The sequence below is a fragment of the Erinaceus europaeus genome, chromosome 10 (assembly GCF_950295315.1).
Source record: "Erinaceus europaeus chromosome 10, mEriEur2.1, whole genome shotgun sequence".
Taxonomy (NCBI): Eukaryota; Metazoa; Chordata; class Mammalia; order Eulipotyphla; family Erinaceidae; genus Erinaceus; species Erinaceus europaeus.
In genome coordinates this window covers 114,751,392-114,770,585 of record NC_080171.1, presented here as the reverse complement: position 1 = coordinate 114,770,585, position 19,194 = coordinate 114,751,392, and the positions used below count along the sequence as shown (strand labels likewise).

General features: G+C 43.2%; 2 protein-coding genes across 7 annotated transcripts in view; one reads left to right on the top strand and one right to left on the bottom strand.

Annotated features, from left to right (window-relative positions):
* Positions 1-6,779, bottom strand: part of ECM2 (extracellular matrix protein 2) — a 44,560-nt gene extending 37,781 nt beyond the window's left edge. For 2 of the 6 annotated variants that reach the window (XM_060200583.1, XM_060200585.1), the window contains exon 1: positions 6,636-6,779. The gene's annotated coding sequence lies outside the window, so the exon portion shown is untranslated. Of the gene's footprint in view, positions 1-5,958; positions 6,117-6,184; positions 6,206-6,635 lie in introns of those variants that run through there. The other 4 variants (XM_060200584.1, XM_016190846.2, XM_007529172.3 and 1 more) reach the window with 4 other exon arrangements.
* CENPP (centromere protein P) overlaps positions 1-19,194 on the top strand; it is a 211,436-nt gene that overhangs the window by 156,986 nt on the left and 35,256 nt on the right. The gene's annotated exons all lie outside the window — the stretch shown is intronic.

The following is a 19,194-nucleotide window of genomic DNA, read 5'->3' as shown; positions in this document are numbered from 1 at the left end:
AGTCTGAGCTACTCTGCTGTGTTGTGCAGACTACTGACCTTCCCTGGGCAGAGGTGAAGTCATGTAGTGGAAGGCCTTGGGGAGTAGTCTGTAAGGTTACATAAAAGGTCAGGAAATTAGAACCAGATGGCAAATTGGGCTTGCTGCTTGTTTTTGTACAGCCTAAAGACTTCTAAAAAATGAGTTTTTTTATGTCTCAGTTGAAGCAGTATTGAAGACTTCTTAGGAGAACAACTTTATACCTCCCCAAAATAGGTGTCGGCCCTCCACCATAGGATAACGGGCCCCCAACTCTCTTTCACCCCACCCACTATATATGTCTCCATCCCAAGAGATCTGTGGGCTGTACCAGTCTGTATTCCCACCAGCAGTGTAGCAGTCAGCCCCCCTTTCTCCACAGCCAGGCCAATACCTCTCACTTCTTGCTGTGTTGATGTAGGCCATTCCCGCATCTATGAGATAGAATGTCAGTGTAGTTTTCCATTTATATTTCTCTGGTTACAAGTGAGGTGGAGCATTTCTTCTTATGTTTATGGGCCATGTGTACCTCTTCTTTAGAAACTGCCAGTTTAGTTCTTTAGTCCACCTTTTTATTGTGTTTCTTCCCTTTGTTGAGCTGTACCATTCTTTATTACAGATATTTGATATCAATGACTTGTTTGATATGGGATGTGTAAATAAATATCTTCTCCCAGATACTGAGTTGCCTGGTTATCCTTGAGTAGTTTGTTTTTGATGTATAAAAGCTTTTTAGGGGGACTGGGTGGTAGTGCACTGGGTTAAGCATACACAGCACAAAGCACAAGGATCCCAGTTCAAGCTCTTGGTTTCCCACCTCAGGGGGGTCACTTCACAAGTGGTGAAACAGGTCTACAGATGTCTCTTTCCCCTCCCCCCCAGTTTTTCTCTGTCCTATCAAAAAAATTTGATAAAAATTAGCTACAGGAGCAGTGGATTTGTAGTGTAGGCACTGAGCCCCAGGGATAACCCTGAGGCAAAAAATAAATAACTAAAATAAAACCTTTTTAGTTTGGTATACTCCATTTATTTACTCTTATTTTCATTTCACATGCCCATGGTCTTAAGTCTTAAAATATGGCTTTGATGTTAAGATCAATTTTCTACAAGACTCACCCCCATGTAGGTCCTCTTCCACCACCATGCACCAGGACCTGAAGCCACCCCCCCCGAGTCCTTTACTTTGGTGCAGAACACCAAACCCAGTCCAAGTTCTGCTTTGCGCTCCCCCCCCTTTCTGTTCTTATTTCTCAAGTCCTGTCTAGACTGGTATCATCCCATATTCATCCTTCTCTTTCTACCTTATCTCACTTAACATGATTCCTTCAAGCTTCATTCAAAATGAGGTGAAGAAGAATTTATCACTTAATAACTAAGTAGTATTCCATCGTTGGACACTAAAGCTGCTTACAGACTTTAGCTATTACAACTTGAACTGCTATGAACATAGGTATATGTAGATCTTTTTGGTTAAGTATGTTTGATTCTTTAGGTTATATCCCCAGGAGAGGAATTGCAGGGCTATAGGGTAGGTCCATTTCTAGCCTTCTGAGCATTCTCCAGACTGCTCTCCCTGAAGGTTGGACCAATTTACATTCCCACAAGTAGGAGGGTTCCTTTGCCCCACAACCTCTTCAGCATTTGTTGTTACTATTCTTTCTGGTGTATGACATTCTCACAGGAATGAAATTATATCTCACTGTTGCCTTTATTTGCATTTCTCTTAACAATCAATGGCTTGGAACATTTTTTTCATGTGTTTGTTGGCCTTTTGAATCACTTCTTTGGTGAATATTCTGTTCATATCCTCTCTCCACTTATGGATGTGGTAATTTGGGATTTTGTTGTTGTTGCTGCTGAGTTTGGTGAACTCTTTATATATTTTTGTTATATAGCTTTTTGTCTGATGGCACATGCAGTCTCCCATTCTGTAAAGTGTCTCTTGGTTTGAGTGGTGGTTTCTTTTGCTGTGCAGAAGCTTTTCAATTTGATGTAGTCCCATTGGTTTATTTTTGTTTTCTTTTCCCTTGCAATTGGACTTGAGTTTTTGAAGATGCCTATAAAACTTTATATTTTCCTCTAAGTATTTGATAATTTCTGGCCTAACATCGAAGTCCTTGATCCATTCAGAGTTTACTTTGTGTGTGGTAAACTGTAGTGGTTCTGTTTCTTCTGTATCTCTCCCCACTTTTGGATGGGGGTGTTTCTTTTTGTTGCTGAGTTTGGTGAGTTCTGTGTATATTTTGGTTATTAATCTTTTATCCAATGTAGAACATAAAAAGATCTTCTCCCATTCTGTAAGAAATCTATCTATTTGGTGGTTTTTGTTTGGTTTGTTTGGTTGTTTTGTTGTGCTTTTTTTTTTTTTTTCTGTGTAGAAGCTTTCCAATTTGATGTAACCCCATTGGTTTGGTTTTCCTTGTGAATGAACTTGAGTCACTGAAGATTCCTTGAAAGCTTAGATTGAAAAGAGTTCTGCTGATATTTACTTCTAAATATTTGATGGTTTCTGGTTTAACATCCAAATCCTTGATCCATTTGAAGTTTACTTTTGTGTGTGGTGAGATGAAATGGTTCAATTTCATTCTTCTGTATGTTTCGACCCAGTTTCCCCTACACCATTTATTGAGAGATTCTCCTTTCTCCATTTAACCTTTTGTGCCCTCTTATCAAAAATTAGATGTCCATAGCTATGTGGGCTTATTCCTATTGGACTTGAATCTGCTTTTTTTTTTTTTTTTTTATCCATTTGTAAGACTTTTTAAAATTCTTTTTAGCAAGTCATTTATTCAGAGTTTTAATCCTTCCCCCCCCCCCCTCGGGAAGCGTGTTTCATGCGGGGATGGGGAGAGGGGCACTCAGTCCTTCTTGGCCTCGGTCTTCCGCTTGGCGGCCAGCACGTTGCTCAGCGCCCGCTTGTCCTTGGAGACCTTGAGCAGCTCGGTGGACATGGGCCCGCATGAACTTGGTGTGTTTGGTGAGGCGCCCGCGGCAGCGGCTGTGCCTCGGCTGGTTCACGTTCTTGGTCACCCTGTGGCCCTTTGTGGCCCTTGTGGAGGCCGACGGCCATCAGGCTGCTGGAGGGTAAGGAGCCGCGCTGCATTCTGCGATCAGTTTTAATTCATTAAAAAAAAAATTTTATTTATGAAAAGGAAACATTGACAAAACCATAGGATAAGAAGGGTACAGCTTCGCACAATTCCCACCACCAGAACTCCGTATCCCATCCCCTCCCCTGACAGCTTTCCTATTTTTATCCCTCTGGGAGTATGGACCCAGGGTCATTGTGGGATGCAGAAGGTGGAAGGTCTGGCTTCTGTAATTGCTTCCCCGCTAAACATGGGTGTTGACAGGTTAATTCATTAATTCATTTTTTATTGTTATTTATTATTATCATTTATTATTGTTATTGTTGTAGTTATTGTTGTTGTTGATGTCGTCGTTGTTGGATAGGACAGAGAGAAATGGAGAGAGGAGGGGAAGACAGAGAGGGGCAGAGAAAGATAGACACCTGCAGACCTGCTTCACCACCTGTGAAGAGACTCCCCTGCAGGTGGGGATCCTTGAGCCAGTCGTTGTGCTTTGCCACCTGCGCTTAACCCGCTGTGCTACCGCCGGACTCCCCTTAATTCATGTTTTAACAATGACGAGTTTACTGTGATGTATACAACGGTGTGTGCTTTTGTTTTATCCTCCTCAGGACCTTTTAATCAAACAGCATCTTTCTCTTCCACACTAGCCCTCGTTTTTCTCAGTTTCCTTTAGACCTATGCAAAACATTGACTCCCAGATGTGTTAAATTAATTCTCATCTCTTTCCATCCTGGGAGGACTCCTCACTTTTTGCCTCACTAGGAGTTCTCTCCTAGTTTCCCACAGCAATTGTTTTGTTATGTATCTTCCGTTATCTCTAGTGATTTGATGAGAGAAGAGTCTGCCCTCTGCTTAATTTGCCCCCTGAATATCAGTTCTTTTTATGGCTTCGTTCACCAGAATCATCCTCCTAGAATCAGGTTGGTGTTGTAGGACATATTCCGCCTGGGAACCTGTTCGGATTTGCCCCCACTCCATCTTAGCACCTCAGCTTAACAAAGACCCCTAGGGGTCTTCATGTACCTAACCTGAACATGCAGACTGCTGCTCAGTGGTCGCAAACATTAATTGCTGCCTTCATTCATCTCAAAACCTTTAGTTTAGGTCGACAAAATGACTTACTGTTAGAACAACTTTCTTTTTTTAATTTATTTTTTATGATTTTTAAAAAAATTTTTAACTTATTTTTTATTTTATTTATTTATTCCCTTTTGTTGACCTTGTTTTATTGTTGTTGTTATTGATGTCATTGTTGTTGGATAGGACAGAGAGAAATGGAGAGAGGGGGAGAGAAAGACAGACACCTGCAGACCTGCTTCACCACCTGTGAAGCGACTCCCCTGCAGGTGGGGAGCCGGGGGCTCAAACCGGGATCATCAGCCCATCCTTGTGCTTTGCACCACCTGCGCTTAACCCGCTGTGCTACAGCCTGACTCCCTAGAACAACGTTCTGTCATCAACTTTAGTTTCAGGAAAACTAGCATGCAAGATATCAAGAGGAAGCAAAATCACTTGACTAATTGGCAACTGAAATTTACAAGAATCCAGTTCAAGGCACAAGTTAGTATGTTAGAAAGGAATAGCTATCGTGACAGGGAAAGCTTACCAAAAAATGGACTGTGAGGACCTTCTACCTCCTGCATCCCATAGTGATCCTGGGTCTATGCTCCCAGAGGGGTAATAAAAATAGGAATGCTTCTAATGGAGGGGACGGGATATGGAACTCTGGTGGTAGGAATGGTGCCCCTCTTATCCTATGGTCCTGTCGATCATTATTAAATCAATTTAAAAATGGACTGTGAGACAGGATGAAAATAGAGCTTGTTGAATAGTCACGGAGTTGGGCTCCCCTGGAGAGCACAACTGCTGTATTTTGCACAGGACACAGGACATGTACGGTGGCACGTTTGTGTTCTGACGGTCATCTATGAAGACCTTCCATGCAGAAGGCTAGCCATGGGGATGAAGCCTGGAGATACACTCCCAGGAGCTTCTCAGGCACCCTGCTGCCCTGGTTCTGTGAGAATCATGGGATGCAGTGTCCTTTCCCAGTACCTTTTTAGTCTTTCTTTCCCCCACCCACCCAAATTGACTTAATTTCATTGCTGTAGAAATCTGATAGATATGTGCATAAATAAGTTTACAGAGCTTGCTGAAATCAGAATCTAAAATAGTCACATTGAAATGTCTACTGTTTATAAAATGGCCTCACAATTCTCATATATATAATTGATGTTTAGTTCTTTATTTCTGGTGATTGATAGCATTGTACATTGCATTTAGCATTTATTTTAATAACATTGTTACACTGAGTGAGTATGTTCCCAGGGTGAAATCTAGTAACAGTCAATATTATCTTTGTCAAATAATTTTTTCTTTCAACCCTGATGTGTCTATCCCAACATCAACTATCATCTGTTAATCTTAATTAGATTGTTTTTCCCCACTTATAACTTTTTATCAAATGTCTTAAGTAAACTTAAAAATATTAAATTTAGAAGCTAAACTTCTATACAAAGCCATGAGATGTCTGTTAGTTCTTTTAGGACTTAGTAATAGAGAAAGAATGAAATTCTCAAACCAATCTATGTTTCTGTTGTTTGTATAATTCTATTTAAACATATAAACATATCTTTAACCCCAAGTCCATAAAATTTGAAATGTTTGGGAAGTAGCCATCCTGAAAAAAACAAGTGATGAACATAATAATGCATGCTTTAAACTTTTAAAGTCTATTAGTAAGAGCTAATTTCTTTAAGTGCTAAACATATTTGCAACATAAAACACCCAAATACTAAAAACCAATCCACATGCTTTAGTAGAAACTTAAAATTTTAAACTTTTTTACCTGGAAATCTAAACTAAGTAGGATTTGCTTGGTGTCATATAAGTCTCCAGCTGAAAATGAAACAAAGCCCAGAGCTTTCTTTAAAACGAAAGCAGACGGGAATGTTGACAATGTTAACTGACTTCTTAGTAAAATCTGAAAAACTGCTTCCCTTGGGGGATAAGCGCCTTTTAGTTCTTTGTACAGAAAAAATATCAGCCAAAAGAGTAACCAGGGAAATGCTTACCAAGGGAAATATTTTTCTCTAAATCCCAGGAAAGTTAAAAGTAGCAGAAAGGAAAAAACATGAGCCTGTAGGCTGAGGAGGCAGAGTTCAAAGCACAAAACAAAACTCAATTAGGGAATCTGTAGTTTTCATAGACTTGTTTTTTTTTTTGGGGGGGGGGGTAGGGGGTGGGACACATTCAGCATTCCTGCTACCTGAATAATATCACCTGGATTTTGTCAGGTGACAGAGATGTACTGGTGACAAGCTGAAGGACTGGAATCCCCCAGATTAGATTCTTGGTATTTAACTCTCTCATCTTCTCTCTGCCCACCCTCGAGCTCACATGAACTGCTGAAAAACAGAAAGCTGTTCCATGTCAGTACCACTAGCTTATTATATAACTTCTAGCCGTAGAGCAGAGCAGAGCAGCAACAAAACAATAGGAGGACGATGTGAGGCTTCTACTGACCGTTACTCTGCCAGCCAGCTGTCTGCTTTGCCTCAGTTGCTTCATGTGCAGATGCTCAGGGTTCAGTCCACAGTGCTGTTCCTGAGGACCTTGGATCAATGCTCTCCGTTTATGACTAAAGCATCTTGCATAAAACTTTGTGCCTGCCTTCCCAGTTGTTTTGAAAATACAGTGAATAACATTTATAAGGTTTCTAACTTAGTGTCTGTAATGGATTAGGTAATTATATAATACCTATTTTATACTTATTACTATTTTTTTATATTTTTATTTTTATTTATTTATTCCCTTTTGTTGCCCTTGTTGTTTTATTGTTGTAGTTATTATTGTTGTCATTGTTGTTGGATAGGACAGAGAGAAAGGGAGAGGGGAGGGGGAAGACAGAGAGAGGGAGAGAAAGATAGACACCTGCAAGACCTGTTTCACCGCTTGTGAAGCGACACCCCTGCAGGTGGGGAGCCGGGGTTCGAACCAGGATCCTTATGCGGGTCCTTGTGCTTAGCGCCACCTGCGCTTAACCCGCTGCGCTACCGCCCGACTCCCTTATTACTATTTTTTTAATAGAGACAGAGACCCTAGCACCAAAGCTTCCTTTAATGTGGCGTGAGCTGGCCTCAAACCTGGTCATACACATGGCAAACAGCCTATACAAGTGATCTATTTCTCTGGCCCTTTAATTTTTTTTTAGTTTCAATAGCGGGTGAGACAGAAGGAAAGGTACCAGCAGCACTGCTTCACAACCTGTGAAGCTTCTTCCCTGCACATGGGGATCAAAGACCTGAACCGGTGTCCTTTCACATGGTAACGTGTGTACTCTATCCAACCCCTACTTTCTTACTCTTCTGCCTCATTTGTACAAATTATTTGGCAGATAAGAGCCGTGTTTTTGTTGTCCCAAAATCTTAAAAAGATGCAGAGACAACAAGGGCAACAAAAGAGAATAAATAAATAAAGAAAAAAAGATGCAGAGAAATTAACTCAAGATGAGGGACTAATAAGCACATGGACCACCCAAATTCCTAAAAATGACAAAAATTCTGTTTTTAAAAACGTAACAGTGCACTGCACAATACTTAGAGCTACTAGGAGAAAAGAATAGGAGGAATATTTTAAAGACTGGAAACTGACTGGCAAGCCACCCCATCACAAACACACATGGAAGAGGATGACTTTTGAGTGTTCCAGAGTTAGAAATCACACACCCCGTGGCCTGGGAGGTGGCGCAGTGATAAGGGTTTAGACTCTCAAGCATGAGGTCCTGAGTTTGATCCCCGGCAGCACATGTGCCAGAGTGATGTCTGGTTCTTTCTTTTTCCTCCGATCTTTCTCATTAATAAATAAATAAATAAATAAAATATTTAAAAAAAATCACAGACCCAGGGGTCAAGTGGTAGCTAAACGCACATAGTGCGAAGCACAAGGACCAGCTCAAGCATCCCAGTTCGAGCCCTCCGCGGGTTAAACGCACATGGCGTGAAACTCAAGGACTGGCTGGCTTAAGGATGCCGGTTCAAGCCCCCAGCTCCCCACCTGCAGTGGGGTCACTTCACAAGTAGTGGAGCAGGTCTGCAGGTGTCTATCTTTCTTTTCCCCACCCCGTCTTCCTCTCCCCTCTAAATTCTCTCTGTCCTTTCCAACAATAACAGCAACAAAAACAAGAATGAAAAAAGATAGATGCCAGGAACAGTGGATTTGTAGTGCAGGCACCAAGCCCCAGGGATAACCCTGGAGTCAAGAGAGGAAGAAAGAGAGAGAGAGAGAGAGAGAGAGAGGGAGGGAGGGAAAGGGAAAGGGAGGGAAGGGAAAGGGAGGGAAAGGGAGGGAAGGGAAGGGAAGGGAAGGGAAGGGAAGGGAAGGGAAGGGAAGGGAAGGGAAGGGAAGGGAAGGGAAGGGAAGAAATCCCAAAACTAGGTAGGCAAGACAGCTCACCTGATTAGTGTGACTGCTGTCATGTGCATAACCCAGGTTGAAGTCTCACCTCACCACAGTGGGGGAAGCTTTGGTGCTTTGCTATCTTTCTCTCCTTCTATTTCTCTATCATTATTTATTTATTTATTTATTTATTTTCCCTTTTGTTGCCCTTGTTTTTTCATTGTTGTTGTTATTGATGTCATTGTTGTTGGATAGGACAGAGAGAAATGGAGAGAGGAGGGGAAGACAGAGAGGGGGGAGAGAAAGATAGACACCTGCAGACCTGCTTCACTGCTTGTGAAGCGACTCCCCTGCAGGTTGGGAGGTGGGGCTCCAACCAGGATCCTTCTGCTGGTCCTTGTGCTTTGTGCCACGTGTGCTTAAGCCGCTGCGCTACAGCCCGATTCCCTTTTTTTTTTTTTAACCTGAAATTTTCAGTTGTGAGACCCTGGTGGCAACAAAAAGTTAAGTAAATTAAAAGAAATTACAGACCCTGGCATTGGTGGGGTTCATTGAGAAACTGTATTCCAGGGTGCCAGAGCAGATGGCCCAAATCTTCCTAATCTACTCCTCCTTACCCCCCACCTCTGACTTAGTCTAAATGAGAGGCATTTGCCCCCAACTGAACCCATGTTCTCATCAACTCGGCCTTGAGTGGGTGGTGGCGCACTTCACATCAACTAGTTACTAGTACAGCCCAACTACAGACACAAACTTTTTAACCCTGTGCTCTTACTCATGACAATATTCGGGGGACTCGGTTGAGCGCAGCAGGGGGTCAAGCGCACATGGCGCAAAGCGCAAGGACTGACTTAAGGATCCCAGTTCAAGCCCCCAGTTCCCTACCTGCAGAGGGGTTCCTTCACGAACAGTGAAGCAGGTCTGCAGACATGTATCTTTCTCTCCCCTCTCCCTCTCCATCTCCCCCCACCCATTTCTCTCTGTCCTATCCAACAACAACAATAACAACAACGGTAAAACAAGGGCAGCAAAAAAAAAAAAAAGTTCAGGATTACTGAACATTTGGAGCAATTCTATAGTGATAGACAGCTGTCACCTCACCACCCAAATATACTGACATGTAATCAGAGAATTACAGAAAATCAGAAAAGGCCTTTGGAGATTAAAGCAACAATGAAATGCTAATACACGTGTAACCTATCAGAATAGCAGACATTCAAAATACTGACAATACCAAGTGCCGGCAAAAATGAGTGGTAGCAGGAACTCATTGCTGGTGGGAATGCAGGATGGCATAACCACTTTGCAAGATAGTTTAGTGGTTGTTTTTGTTTGTTTGTTTTGTTTTTACCAGCTCTGGTTTATGGTGGCACATGGGATTGAACCTGGAATTTTGGAACCTCAGGCATGAGTCTCTTTGCATAACCACTATGCTAACTCTCCCACCCAGTTTGGTGATTTTTTTTCTTACAAAATTAAACATATTCTTACCATGTAAACTAAGCTTGATACAGCCAAATGAACTTATGCGTAGGCTTCAGAGATGGCATAATGGTTCTGCAAAAGACTTTGATGCCTGAGGTTCTAAGGTCTCGGGCTCAATCCCCCCAGCACCACCATAAGCCAGAGCTGACTCGTGCTGTGATTTCTCTGTGTCTTTCTGTATCTCTCATTTTGTATATATTTTATTTATTTATTTTCCCTTTTGTTGCCCTTGTTGTTTTTGCATTGTTGTTGTAGTTATTATGGTTGTTATTGATGTCGTCGTTGTTGGATAGAACAGAGAGAAATGGAGAGAGGAGGGGGAAGACAGAGAGGGGGAGAGAAAGACAGACACCTGCAGACCTGCTTCACTGCCTGTGAAGTGACTCCCCTGTAGGTGGGGAGCCGGGGCCTCGAACTGGGATCCTTACTCCGGTCCTTGTGCTTTGCGCCACGTGCGCTTAACCCGCTGCGCTACCGCCTGACCCCCATCTCTCTCATTTTTAAAAAACCTGTGTCTAGGGAGTCAGGCGGTAGCACAGCAGGTTAAGCGCAGGTGGTACAAAGCGCCAGGACCCGCGTAAGGATCCCTGTTTGAGCCCCCGGCTCCCCACCTGCAGGGGAGTCGCTTCACAGGCGGTGAAGCAGGTCTGTAGGTGTCTATCTTTCTCTCCCCATCTCTGTCTTCCCCTCCTCTCTCCATTCCTCTCTGTCCTATCCAACAACAACTACAACAATAAAAACAACAAGGGCAACAAAAGGGAATAAATAACTAAATATTAAAAAAAAAAACACCTGTGTCTATACATGAACTTGGCGAGAGAAAAAACAAACAAACAAACAAAAAAACCCAAGCAGAAGCAAACAAATTATTTCTAAGAGAACTGTGGTGGTGGTTTGTTTTCTTTGAGAAGTGGGAAGGTGAGGGCACAGAATTTTGGTAGTGAGAGTGGTGTGGAACCACACATTGTAACCTTAAAATATTGTAACTCACTATTAACCACAAATAAAAAATGGAAAAACAAACCTATGCCTGCATAAGGATCTGCATGTAAGTATTTATAGCAGCTTTATTTATTAGGCAGTTGATAATTGCCCAAATTTGAGGAAAGGATGAGAGCATAATAGTTATGTAAAAGACTTCCATGTCTGAGACACCAGAGGTCCCAAGTTCAGTCCCCAATACCTCCATAAGGCAGAGCTGAGCAGTGCTCTTGTAAAATAAGATTAATAGCCCACATTTGAGAGCAACCAGTAGGTGAGTGGAAAAACTGTGATGTATCCAGACAATAGAATATTAATTTGCTAAAAAAAAAATGTTACCAAGCTGTTTAAAATGAAATAGAAGCGGGAGTCGGGCCGTAGAGCAGCGATTTAAACGCAAGGACCGGCGTAAGGATTCCGGTTCGAGTCCCCGGCTCCCCACCTCCAGGTGAGTCGCTTCACAGGCGGTGAAGCAGGTCTGCAGGTGTCAAAAAAAAAAGAAAGAAAGAAAGAAATAGAAGCAACTTAAATGACTGCAGCTAAGTGAAAAATGTCAATCTAAAAAAAATAATGCCCACTATAGTTCCAACTACATACTCTTCTAGAAATGACAGAACTGGAGATAATAATAAAAAAACAGTGGTTACCAAGGATTGTTGAAAGAGGAATGAATAGAAGAAGCACAGAGGATTTCAGGACAATGAAAATACTCTTTCTTTTAAAATAATTTTTATTAGTGATTTAATAATGATTGACAAGATTGTGGCATGAGGGGTTCAGTTCCCACCATAAGAGTTCCATATCCCCTTCCTCCACTGGAACTTTCCCTATTCCTTTGGGCCTCCAGGGTTGTCGCTGATACTTACTGTTACCACGACTCCACTGCTCCTGGAGGACATCTTTTGTCCATTGTTCTCATTGCTATTGTTGTTGTTGCTGGATAGAACAGAGAGAAATTGAGAGAGGAGGGGAAGACTGAGAGAGAGAAAGATACCTGCAGACCTGCTTCACTGCTCATGAAGCGACCCCTCCCCCCGCAAGTGGGGAGCCTGGGCTCGAACTGAGATCCTTATGCTGGTCCTTGCACTTCACACTATGTGTGCTTAACCTGGTACATTACCACCTGCCCCACCCCCACCTATTCTTTATCTATCTGTGAGTATAGACCAAAAATCTTTATGGGGTGCAGAAGGTGGGAGGTCTGGCTTCTGTAATTGCTTCTCCACTGGACATGACAGGTGAATCCATACCTCCAGTCTGTTCCTATCTTTCCCTAGTGGAGTGGGACTCTGGGAAGGTGGGGGTTCTAGGACACATTGGTGAGGTCGTCTGTCCAGGGAAGTCAGGTTGGCATCCTGGAAGCACCTGCAACTTGGTGGCTAAAAAGCATTAAGATATAAAGCAGAACATATTGTTTAATAATCAGGAACTTGGTGGTAAAAGTCGAGCAGATAAAAATACTCTGTATTCTGCCAACATAATGATAGACACATGTCATAACACATTTGTCCAAACCCATAAAATACACAGTGAACCCTAACTCAGATTATGGACTTCGGGTGAGATGACTGTAGGGCCATGGTTTATAACTAACGTACCATCTGGTGGGGTTGCTGATAGTGGCGTAGTCTACACACATGGAGGCAGGAAATGTGTGGGAAATCTGGGTGCCTTCCCTTCAGTCTCACTGGGAATTTAAACTGCTCCTGTAAAATGGTGTGTGTGTGTGTGTTGTGTGTGTGTGTGAGTGTGTGTGAGTGTTTGTGTGTGTGTGTGTGTGTGAGTGTGTGTGTTGTGTGTGTGTGAGTATGTGTGAGTGTGTGTGTGTGTGTGAGTGTGTGTGAGTGTGTGTGTGTGAGTGAGAGTGTGTGTGTGTGTGTGTGTGTGTGTGTGTGGTGTGTGTCTTCTGGGGGAGTTACAGGGTGCAGTTTTGGACACAGTTCATTTTACTCCTAGGAATCTATCCTGCAAACACATCTTTCTGTATAAAAATATTGATATTTCAATACCATAACCATGCAAACAAAGTGTTCAGGAAAGGGCTGAACACTCTTTTTTTAAAAAAATTTTTTTTAATATTTATTTTATTTACTTATTCCCTTTTGTTGCCCTTGTTGTTTTATTGTTGTAGTTATTATTGTTGTTGTTGTTGGATAGGACAGAGAGAAATGTAGAGAGGGAGGGGAAGACAGAGAGGGGGAGAGAAAGACAGACACCTGCAGACCTGCTTCACCGCCTGTGAAGCGACTCCCCTGTAGGTGGGGAGCCGGGGTTCGAACCGGGATCCTTATGCCGGTCCTTGTGCTTTGCGCCACCTGCGCTTAGCCCGCTGCACTACAGCCCGACTCCCGGCTGAACACTCTTGTGTATTGATAGTGGACAACGGGCTGTCATACAGTATGCAAAGTCATTCACAATCTCTCAAGAAAGAAAAAAATTTCCAAATAATACATGTATTCTTACCTTACTTAGTGTATATAAATTTACATCTTACTAGAGAACAAATTGGCAGGAGCAGGCCACCATTTTTCATTTGTCTGTTTGTTTTTAAACCAGAGCACTGCTCAGCTCCAGCTTGTGGTGGTGCGGAGACTGAACCAGGGACTTTGGAGTCTCAGGCATGAGAGTCTCTTTTCATGACCATTATGCTATCTACCCCCAAATTGCTCCCACAAATTGTTGATATTGGTTGATATTTCATCTCTGGGTGATAAAATTACCAGGGTAAATTTGCTATGGGATCCTGTATTTTTGTAAATTTTGAGCTCTTTATAATCAGATCAGGAAAAAAAAAAAAGTGGACTTTTAAAGAGAAAAGCCATCATGAAAAAGAAGTAACTTAAAGTAGCAGCAGTAGCCTGCCAAGACTGACAAGGCTACAGGAAGCCAGATGACAGTTCCTGAGGCCTTTGCCTTAAAATCTTGTGGTTTAATGGACTGTTACATGAGCCCTTCTGCAGAAACCATTGTAACCACAGCAGTACATGGAAAATGCCAGTATTGGACTTCTCTCCTTTATGATGCTGCCACAAATATGTCCTGAAACTTGGCTCTGACAACTGCCCTATAACTTCTGTATTGGCCACCAAACAGTGTGAGCAGGCCCCTCAGTACCCAGGCCACACAAGCCACCAGGGCAGGTCCCACCTCCAACTGGTGTTTAAGGAAGGCCACTCTTTCCACACACTCACCTCTGTGGGATACAGTACCAGTGCATTCTTTTTTCTTTTTCTTTTTTTTTTTTTAACATTTTTATTGCTGATTTAATAATGATTAACAAGGTCATAGAATAAGAGAGGTAAAATTTTATATAGTTCCCACCACCGAGTTCCATATTACATCCCCTCCATTGGAAGTTCCACTATTATTTTTTAAAAATTATTATTGGTTTAATAATGACCAACAAGTCCATTGGATAAGAGGGATACAATTGCACATAATTCCCACCTCCAGAGTTCCACATCCCATCCCTGCCACTTCCCTATTCTTTATCTCTCTGGGAACATGGACCCAGGGTCATTATGAGGAGCAGAAGGTGGGAGGTCTGGCTTCTGTAATTGTTTCCCTGCTGGACATGGGTATTGGCAGGTTGAGCCATACCCCCAGCCTGTTTCTATCTTTCCCTAGTGGGGCAGGGCTCTGGAGAGGTGGGGTTCTAGGACACATCTGTGAGGTTGTCTGCCCGGGGAAGTCAGGTTGGAGTCATGGTAGCTTCTGCAACTTGGTGGCTGAGAAGCATTAAGCAGGGAGTCGGGCAGTAGCCCAGCGGGTTAAGTGCATGTGGTGCAAAGTGCAAGGACCGGCGTAAGGATCCCGGTTTGAGCCCCCGGCTCCCCACCTGCAGGCGAGTCACTTCACAGGCAGTGAAGCAGGTCTGCAGGTGTCTGTCTTTCTCTCCCCCCCTCTGTCTCCCCCTCCTCTCTCCATTTCTCTCTGTCCTATCTAACAATGAAGACATCAGTAACAACAACAATAATAACTACAACAACAATGAAAAGACAACAAGGGCAACAAAAGGGAAAATAAATAAATGTAAAAAAAATTATAAAAAAAGAGAGAAAGCAGAACAAATTGTTTAATAGTCAGGAACCTAAAGGCAAGAATATAACAGATGAGATTTGGGGTCTCTGTTTTGGAAAAAGCTAGTTGGTCTATTTTAGGTATATTTATTCCAAGGGGTCCATGACTTTATTAATTTTTGCCTGAGCCAGACAACTAACATGCAGGTGAGCTAAATGTATTGTCTGGGGAGATGGTGTCAGAGTTGGAAATAGGACTAGAAAGCTAGATCAGGGAAGAGAGTAACTCCCAAACATGGGAAAGTTATATAAATATTGTCAACTATAAACCCCACCCATCTGACCTGGGGCCCATATTCAGCACAGGAGCCTGTATAACCTTCCTGTTAAGGCTATAGTGACTTTCCATAAGATAGGTTGGGGGCAGTGGGAATAGCGGCCCGAGAAAGTTAAACCTCAGAAACGGGAGAATTATCTTGCCTATGTCTCTTTCTCATGCCATAGCCACTGCCTTTCCAGCTAACTCACAGAAGGTGTATAGTTGTAGCCTTCATTTTATTGAAATTACTCTCGAAAGAGAGAGAGAATTTACACTGAGTGGAGAACTAGCAGGCAGGCATGCTGCAGTGACAGCTGTCAGGTTTTTCCCTGATGCTGGGCCTAGGCGTTACTTCCTCTCCCACAAACAGCATGTGCTTTTTGAGTCTTGATACCTGTTTCCAGACTGCTTTCTACAAAGTCTCTGGTAATATTAGATATAGTCTCACCAGAAACATCAAATGCTTTTTTCTTTTTCATTCTCTTTTTCTTATCTTTATTTAGTTATTGGATAGGGACAGCCAGAAATCAAGAAGGAAGGGAGTGATAGAGAGGGAGAGAGACAGAGAGACACCTTCAGCCCTGCTTCACCACTTGCAAAGCTTTCCCCCTATAGGTGGGGACTGGGGGCTCGAACCTGGGTCCTTGCTCACTGTAATCTGTGTGCTCAATGAGGAGCGCCACCACCCAGCCCCCTTCTTCTTTTTAGATAGAAATATGGGTCCTGGGCAGCTAATGAGGTACACACCTTTCCTGAGCAAGGACTCAGGTTCAAGCTCCCCACCTGCAGAGAGAGGCAGCAGGGGTTGGGAGAGGGAGCTTCATGAGCAGTGGAGCAAGGACTACTGTTGTCTCTCTGTCTGTCTCTCTCTCCCCTCTCAGTTTCTCTCTGTCCTGTCAAATAAAGAAAAGAAGGGGGAAAAAGGACACCAAGGCGAGTGGGTTCATCATGTAGGTACCGAGTCCCGGCAGTAACTCTGGTAGAGAAAAAAGAAAAAAACCAACAACATAAAGACAGAGAAAACAAGACAAGGAAAGAGTGAAAGCACGACGCCACAGCTTCCTTCAGTGCAGTGGGGGCTGGGCTCACAACTGGGTTTTACACCAGCAAATCAGCACACTACGCACGTGAGCTATTTTGCCAGCCCTCTGCCATTTTTTAATGATTTTTTTTTTTTTGTAATCAGGGGTATCGCTGAGACTTGGTTCCTACACAACTTCACCTCCCCCAGCTACTATTTTTTTCTTACCTCTAGATAGCAGGTGGATGGAGAGAGAGATAGAAAGAGGCAGGAGGAGAGAAGGGGAGACTGCAGCCCAGCCTCACCCTTAACCTCTGCTGCTTTTCCCATGTGGCGGCTTAGGGCTCAAACCTGGGTCCTTGCACATAGTCAAGTGTTTATTCTACTGAATGAGGCAGGTCCTGATTTCCACACTCCTTAAGATTTGTTCGTCATAAGAGAGAGGACCAGTGCACGCTAGCTGTGGCTTAAGGTGGTACCGGGGGCCTCTGAAGCCTCAGACTGGCAAGTTGTTCTGTCTCCCTGGTCCAATGTTCATATTCTCAATAAACAATAGAAGGCGGGAGTCAGGCTGTAGTGCAGCGGGTTAAGCGCAGGTGGCGCAAAGCACAAGGACCGGCAGAAGGATCCCAGTTCTAACCCCGGCTCCCCACCTGCAGGGGAGTCGCTTCACAGGCGGTGAAGCAGGTCTGCAGGTGTCTGTCTTTCTCTCCTCCTCTCTGTCTCCCCCTCCTCTCTCCATTTCTCTCTGTCCCATCCAACAACGACAACAACAATAATAACTACAACAATAAAACAACAAGGGCAACAAAAGGGAATAAATAAATTAAATATTAAAAAAAACAATAGAAGGCATGATTTTTTAAGTACATAATTTAAAGCTTTCGGGTTTTTTATGTTCAGTACTGGCTAATTGTGTGACTCTACCTTTCTTCCCATCAAAAACAACTAGAAGAGTTCTGTTGTTTAAAAACATCTTTAGGGAGTCGGGCGGTAGCGCAGTGGGGTAAGCGCATGTGGTGCAAAGCTCAAGGACCAGCGTAAGGATCCCAGTTCGAGCCCCCGGCTCCCCACCTTCAGGGGAGTCTCTTCACAGGTGGTGAAGCAGGTCTGCAGGTGTCTGTCTTTCTCTCCCCCTCTGTCTTCCCCTCCTCTCTCCATTTCTCTCTGTCCTATCCAACAACAATGATATCAATAACAACAATAAAAAAGACAACAAGGGCAACAAAAGGGAAAATAAATAAATAAAATAAAAAAAAAACATTTTTACCAATGGGGCCCAGGAGCTGGTGCAGTGATAAAAGCCTTGGAATCTCAAGTCTGAGGTCCTGAGTTCAACCCACAGCATCCTGTGTGCTACTGTGGTGCTCTGGTTCGTCCTATCTACTATCTATCTCTTTCTCCCTCTTATTAACAAATAAATAAATCTTTTCAGAAGAGAAAACACAAGTAGAACCTGAACTGGAATTGGCGTATTGCACCAAAGTGAAAGACTTGGGGGGGGGGGGATACAGGCCCAAAAAGGATGACAGAGGACCTAATGGGGGTTGTATTGTGATATGGAAAACTGGGAAATGTTATGCATGTACAAACTATTGTACTTACTGTCAAATGGAAAACATTAATTCCCCAATAAAGAAATTTTAATACTGTTGAATGTAAAACATTAATTCCCCAATAAAGAAAAAAAAAGAAATTTTAAGAAAAAACAAATAAATGAGTCTTTAAAACTAAAAAATCACCAGGGTGATAAGATAAACTCACTTGGATAGTGTGCTTGTTTTGTCATGAGCAGAGCTCAGGTTCAAGCCCCACTGTGCCGAGGAAGTTTCGATGCTGTGGTATCTTTTTCTCTGTATCTCTGTCTCTGTCTTTCTATCAGAAAAAAAGTCAACTGGTAGTCAAGCCCTGGTGACAACCAAAAAAAAAGTAGTAGTAATATTTAAAATAAAATTATCAGTGAGGTCAAAGCAAAAGACTGGACTCAGGACTAAGGAAATGGTGAACAGCCTTTTGCCAGGCGGTGGCTTGCTAGAAATGCTAATGACCAGGAGTCAGGCAGTGGCACACCTAGTTGAGTGCACACGTTACCATGTGCAAGGACTTAGGCTCAAGCCAGTCCTGACTTGCAGGGGGGAAGCTTCATGAGTGGTGAAACAGGCTGCAGGTGTCTTTCTTCCTCTCTCCCTGTCTATCTTCCCTTTCCTCTCAGTTTCTATCTATTCTATCAAACAACATAAATTAAAAAAGAAATACTGAAAAGTCTGGCGGTAGCGCAGTGAGTTCCGTGCACGTGGCGCAAAGCGCAAGGACTGGTGTAAGGCTCCCGGTTCGAGTCCCGGGCTCCCCACCTGCAGGGGAGTCGCTTCACAGGCAATGAAGCAGGTCTGCAGGTGTCTGTCTTTCTTTCCTCCTCTCTGTCTTCCCCTCCTCTCTCCATTTCTCTCTGTCCTATCCAACAACAATAATAACTACACCAATAAAACAAGGGCAACAAAAGGGAATAAGTAAATAAATATTTTTTTAAAAATTGAAAAAAAAAAGGGGGTCAGGCGATAGTGCAGCGGGTAAAGCGCGTGTGGCGCAAAGTGCAAGGACCGGAATGATGACGGTTCGAGCCCCCGGCTCCCCACCTGCAGAGGAGTCTCTTCACAGGCGGTGAAGCAGGTCTGCAGGTGTCTGCCTTTCTCTCCTCCTCTCTGTCTTCCCCTCCTCTCTCCATTTCTCTCTGTCCTATCCAACAACAATGACATCAGTTAACAACGATAATAATAACCACAACAATGGTAAAACAACCAAGGTAACAAAAAGGAAAAAATGACCTCCAGGAGCAGTGGATTCCTGGTGTAGGCACCAAGCCCC